A 7,423-nucleotide genomic window follows, 5' to 3' on the forward strand; every position below is an offset into this window, starting at 1 on the left:
TGCTGCTGATCGAACTGGGCATGCTTTATTGCACACTCTCTATGGCCAAACTATGAGACACAATACCCAGTTTTTTGTGAATATATACTTCGCATCTGGAACGGCCTATTCTGCAATCAGAACTGCCCGTTCTGCTTGTAGTCTTTGTGTGTAAATTGTTGATCTGGAACAGGCCGTTAGAACGGGCCGTTCTAGATGGACAAGTTACACACAACGACTGCAAGTAGAACGAGTCATTTTGCTTGTAGAACGGGCCATTCCAGATGTGTGCCATCATAATTTTACGTCGGCTCTTGAGAATGTTTAACGTAAATTTACGTCGACCATCACAACCAACGTAAATTTACGTCTTTTCCTTTGACGTCAGAGTTTTTTACGACATAGAAAACCTAAAATAACAGACATAGAATACACATTCTATACTAGTGTAACTTAGCTTAAAACTATAAAAAAAAAGAGAAATGAAGTGAAGCTAGGAATGAGAGAAACGAAAATAAAAACTTAACATGAAATAAATTACAAGGTGAGTCTTTTTATATTTGAAAATAATGCCAGATTGGAGTATACATGTCTTACTTTTGTTTTTTAAAATAAATATATTGCATATATGAAATCTGGTCAAATTCATAGTTATTATCTTTATCTTGAAATTCAAATAAAATCTAATATTTTTAATCTTATATATCTTCATATAATTAGAATTTGGTTACTATATTTTAAAAATATTAATTAGTTTGACCACACATCCAATGTAAGTCTAGCTTTACGATGGAAGGAGAATCATGGTGAAGAAAGTTTATTTAAGTCAAATTGAATTTAAATTTTAAAAATTTGATCATAAAAATAAATTCACTTTTAATAATGAGAAATCAAGACGAAGTTAAAGTAATAAAGAGTTTTTTTTTCTTTCTTTCATAAATCCAACCCACTTTAGTATACCTTATAAATTTGTCAAATTAAAAAGTATATTTGTGATCTGCATTATCTGCAATTGCAAATGCTACTGCATAAATCTCACGGTTAATTTCACTTTTGATATTTTAAAAGTTATTAAAACATAAACTTAAAAAAATTAAATCGTTGGATTGTGAATGCATAACCTCCAATCAAAGGGTATGGTGATTCGGTCAACAAAATCAAATTATTTATCCTCTCATAAGTTTTTTGTTTTGCCAGAGCGATGTCTTTCTTAGGTCCTTTTATCACTTCACATTATAATTTCATCTCATTATGAAAGTTTAAAAATTAGAATAAAGTTTTATTATATTTTAGTATAAATTAATTTTAAACTTTATTATTTTTACAAATAAATATCTTATTTTAAATTTTTGTCTCAATTAATTCTAAATATTTCATTTGTTAATTTTTTGGTACATATATTTTAATTTTATTTTCATATTTACTAAAATATCGTATCATTTAGAAGAAGAAAAAAAATCAAATAAAGTATATTTTTTTATTTTTTTTATCATTCCTTTTTTTTTCTAAATGCATATTTTATTATATTTGAAAAAATGAAGGAAAAAAATTAGTGAATAATTGACATTTAAGATAAATAATTTTACTTTAAATTGGTAATAAAAAAATATTTGTAAAAATATTAAATTATCAATGTCAATATTATTTAGAATGAAATTAAAGTTAATAGTACTTATTTGTAAAATAGATAAAATTTAACGATTAATTAAAATAAAATTAAAGTTCATAATTTTTATTTATAATATATATAAAATTTAAGGATTGACTAAAATAAAATAAAAAGTTTATGATATCTATTTATAAATAATAAAATTTATGATGATTGATTACTCTTTTCCCAAAAAAATATATAAATAATTTTAAAAGAAAACTTATAAAAACTCATAAGTTCTTGATCTCAAATCACATCAATTAATTAAAGATCATGAATTACTTTATATATAAATATAGAAATGGGGTATCATTTATTTAACCACTAGAAAATATTATAATGAAAGAAATGAAAATAAAAACTTAACATGAAATAAATTACAAGATGAGCCTTTTTATAATTGAAAATAATGTCATATTGAGGTTGGAGTATACATGTCTTACTTTTCTTTTTTAAAATAAGTATATTGCATATATGAAATCTGATCAAATTAATATAGGTATTATCTTTATCGTGAAATTTAAATAAAATCTAATATACTATTAGAAACGTGTCACTTTTCTGCGAATTTTCTTACAAAAAAATATTCGTAAATATTTTTTTGCAAATTTTCTTGCAATAATAATTTCACAAATTCTTTTTATGAATTTATTTGTGAAAAATAATTTACAGATATTTCTTGCAAATTTTTTTTATGAAAAATAATCTACAAGAAATTTTTGTAAATTTTGCTACAATTTTAATGATCATAGAAAATTTTTTCCATGGTAAAAATTTGTAGAAAATACTGTAAGAATTTTATTTTATTTCTTGCAAATTTTCTTGCAAAAATAAATTCACAAGTAATATTTACTAAATGGTAGAAAAATTTTGTAAGTAACTTTTCCTGCGAATTTTCTTACCAATTTTAATCTGCATGAAAAATTAAAAAAATATTTAAATTTATAAGTTTAATATTTAAAAAAAAAAGAACTTCAAGTCCCACGTCGATTGAAAATAAAATAATTAAAGAGTATATAAGGTAGGACAACGCTTACCTTACAAGTTGATTTGTATGGTTGAGTGTTAGGTTTGTAATCTATAATCTTAGAATTTAAAAAATTATGTATCACATGTTGAAGGCGTGGAAACAAATGATTCGGATGAATTCAATGTGAGCATTTGAAAGTTGAAGAATTATTCATTGAATTTATAGTAATTTCTTTAATTTTTTTTCGTAAAAAATATTTCTGTAGAATTTCTTGGGAAAAAATTCGCAGGAAACTTTCTTGCAAATTTATTTTTGCAAGAAACTTTCCTGTAAATTTTTTTCGCAAGAAATTTAGCAGGAAAAATTCTTGCGAATTTTAAATTTACAAAATTATATTATACACGACGGTATTAACTGCAGATAAAATTTCATAGAAAAATTTGTAAGAACAACATTTCCTGTGAATTTTTATGAAAAATTCGCAAAAAAAGTCACATATAATAAGAGAAATTCTAGTAATATATTTTTAATCTTATATATCTTCATATAATTAGAATTTGGATACTATACTTTAAAAATATTAATTTGTTTGGCCAAACATCTAATGTATGCCTAGCTTTTTGATGGAAGGCGAATCATGGTGAAGAAAGTTCATTTAAGTCAAATTGAATTTAAATTTTAAAAATTTGACCATAAAATAAGTTCACTTTTAATAATGAGAAATCAAGACGAATTTAAAGTAATAAAGAGTTTTTTCTTCTTCTTTCATAAATCGAACCCACTTTTTTTTTTTTTGTAAATATAGGAAACATTACAAAGATGGAAATCCAACCCACTTTAGTATATTTTATAAATTTGTCAAATTAAAAAATGCATTTGTGATCTGCATTATCTACGATCGCAAATGCGATTGCATAAATCTCACCGTTAATTTCACTTTTGATATGTTAAAACTTAAAAGTTATTATTATTATTATTATTTTATTTTATTTTTAACATTATTATCATTATAATTATTATTATTAACATTATTATTATTATTATTATTATTACTATTATTATTTTTATTTCTATTATTATTATTATTATTATTATTATTATTATTATTCTAAAGTAAAAACATAGTAGTTGACTATTTGAACAATAAAATACTAGAGAATACAAATGAGCAAACTAACTATTAATAATAGCAAAATGTATTCATGTATTAACAATAACTCTTAATAATTTTCTTTATGTAGAAGGGGATATAGAAGTGAATACAAATGAACAAACTAACTATTAATAATAGCAAAATGTATTCATGTATTAACAATAACTCTTAATACTTTTTTCTATGTAGAAGGGGATATAGAAGTCAATTAACTTGCTCTATTTTGCTCAACAAAAAGAAAAGGTGAAAGCTAAAATTGATATAATGATCTCTACAATCATCGGTAGATTTTCAAGACTTTGTAATGGATTTAGATTTATTAAAACAAGTATATATATATATATATATATATATATATATATATATAACATGAATTGGAATTAGTATTTCTGTGAGTAAACTGATGAGATGAGAATAAATCTTAATTGAGGGAAGAACCCTCTTAGTACAAAAATTACGTTCTCTCCCTCCCTTGAGTTTGTTGTGCTTATCACTCTTACTTTTATGACTCAATAATTATAAATTTATAAATAAAATATTTTAAAATATTGTTTAAAATAATTTACATTATAAGTATTTTATGCCTCCATTAACTTATTATAGTTGATTTTTTTATTATTTTTAATTCAATTTTTTTATATTATTTATCGTTTTTAATATTAATTTTACACATTATTTTTGTAATATAAAAAACTCTCTCAATTATGTTAAATTACAATCATTTCATTTTTATGTGAATATATAAAATTTTAATTATCTAACCTTTCAATCTATTATATTTTAATTATATCTTTTTAATTTAATTTTGATAATTTGTTTTTGAAAAATTATTAATATTTAAAATTATTTTATATAAATAATTATTGATTATAAATTCATATTTTAGTTCATATATTTAAATATGTCCATTTATTATGAATTTTAATTATAATATAATTTAAATATTAAAAATATTTGTTAAATTTTAATTATATAAAAAAATATCATATATAATATATAACTACAATTCTAATATACATATAAATATGTATGTCTTTGACTCTTTTTAAATTTGAATGTGTATCTTGAACTCTTGTCGTATGTTAAAAATTTACGAAATTTTGTAAAGTCCACAAAATCCTGCAGAATCGATTAAAATCTATTTAAAAGTTTTGCAAAATTCATTAAAATCTTGATTTGAAATCTTGCAGAATCCTACAAAGACTTAAAAATTATGAAAATCTTGCAAAGTCTTTTAAAATTCGCAGGACTTTTTTCAACTAAAAAAGTCCTATAAAATCCTAATCCAATACACCCCCTAAATATATGAAAATTTAAACACATATTTAATTTTATAATCCAAAGGATATTTTACACATCCCTGGGAATAAGATGATTTGATTTAAATAACTAATTAAGAAAATAATTAATACCATATATAGTATTTAATGTATTTCATTTAAAAGTTCGTCCATTTGCGTATCTGGTATTTAATGTATTTAATGTATTCCATTTTAAAATTCATCCATTTGCGTGAATATAAGTTGGTGAGGATACAAGAATAATGAGAAAAATAATCTTGTTTTGAGAATATAACATAAAATTTTGATTTTTTTTGTTCTATTTGCAATTACAATGGGTGATGGTGAAAGTGAGATATTCGAATTCAAGGTTGAGACGCCGAGCCCTATAAACAACACTTTCCATTTAAACAAAGAAACCTTCTTTTGTGAACTTATCAACAATGCTTTCAAGGTAAGTAGTCCTTCAAGTTTAGTTTTGTAAAGATTACAAATTTCAATTTCATTTGTGCTTCTTTTCTAGGCTTTGGAAAAAATTCGATATGAGAGGCAAACTGAGTTAGAAGCTCAATTCATTAGATTGGTCCCTCATAAGATTAATAAAACACTTTCCATTATTGATAATGGTATTGGCATGACCAAAACAGGTAATGTTCTGCATTTTCATTTTATATGTGTGTGTGCATTTCATGCTTATAGGTGTGTTGTGTGTATTATTTTAGATTTGATTCATAATTTGGGAAGGTCTAGTCAATTAGGTGTTGGTTTCTACTCCGCTTTCTTGGTTGTTGACAAGGTCATGGTCACCACCAAGCATAACCACCATGACCAATACACTTGGGAATCTCAGGGTTGTGCCTCATTCATTGTTACCAAGGACTCTAGTGGCCAACAACTCAGGAGGGGAACCAAAATCACCCTCTTTCTTAAGGAGGACCAGGTAAGGTACACAAATTATTCATAAAACCTATTTCTTTTGATGCAATTCACTAATTCCTTCATTTTTGTCAATAGTTGGAGTACTTAGAAGAGACGAGGATCAAGGACCTTGTCAAGAAACACTTTCAATTCATCAGTTATCCCATTTACCTTTGGATTGAGAAAGAAAAATTTGTGGATATCGTAAGTGAACAGTTTAGGAACCGTATACCTGATGATCTAACATTCTTTGTTATGGGGAAATTGCCTTTAAAATCTATCAAGAGATTTGGTTGTGTTTGTAAATCATGGGTCTCCTTACTTGAAAATCCTCATTTCATGACAATCTTTCGCAACAATTTCTTATCTAATCATTGTTCTTACTATGATAATACAGTTCTTCTCCTATGTCAATCTTTGAACACTTATATCACTCAAACTCATCATGAGAACTTATTTTTGCTTTCTGGTGAGAGATTTCAGAATAGGGTCAAATTAGACTGGCCAAATCTATTTCAAGAGAAAAATCTAGCGAATTCCCATATACATATTTTGGGTCATGCTAGTATTAATGGAATTCTTTGCGTTAACAACCAATATTCCACAATTGGACTGTGGAACCCAACTACTGAAGAATTGAAGATCATTCCTCCTAGCCCAAATAAGTTTGTACCATCTAATTTAGTTTATTCAGCTGATCCATGTGGATTTGGCTATGCCTGTGATATAGATGACTATAAGGTGATTAGTCATGTACAATTTCTTCTATTTGACGACAATGATAACTGGAATCGTGAAAATGAACATCGTGACCCCTTATGGGAGATATATAGCCTGAGAAGTAACTCTTGGAAGAATCTTGAGATTGATGTGGAAGTACCCCTCAGTGATAGGGTTGACTATTTGTATTTGGATGGAATGTGTCATTGGCAAGGTGATGATTACTTGGTGTCATTTGACTTAAGCAACGAGGTATTCTTTAAAACACCTATACCCTTAGAAATACCATCGGACAGGATACGTTATGAATATGATGTTACTTTGGTGTTGTTAAATGTATCTGTTGCTTTGATCTCGCATTATATGTATTCCTCCACTTTTTACATATCAATTTTGGGTGAAGTCGGTGTGAAGGAATCATGGACTAAACTTTTCATTGTTAAGCCCTTGCCTGACATTCGACATTCTATCGGAGCTGGGAAGAAGGGGGATATTTTTTTCCGAAGTAAAGATGACGAACTAGTCAGGTATGATTTAAATACCCACATGATTGAGGAGCTTGATGTTAAAGAGGTCGACAGTCTTTCACAGATTGTAATTTATACGGAAAGTCGTCTTCCAATCGATAAAATAATTAATTAGTTTTTTTTTCCTGCACCTAAGACCATTATGACAACTTATTAGTATCTTAACTTGTATATATACAACGTGGTTTGTCAATTATGCATTGTTATAAATATATGACAAATTAA

This window comes from Cajanus cajan, chromosome 2 (genome assembly GCF_000230855.2).
Source record: "Cajanus cajan strain Asha chromosome 2, NIPB_CcT2T_4, whole genome shotgun sequence".
NCBI classification, from domain to species: domain Eukaryota; kingdom Viridiplantae; phylum Streptophyta; class Magnoliopsida; order Fabales; family Fabaceae; genus Cajanus; species Cajanus cajan.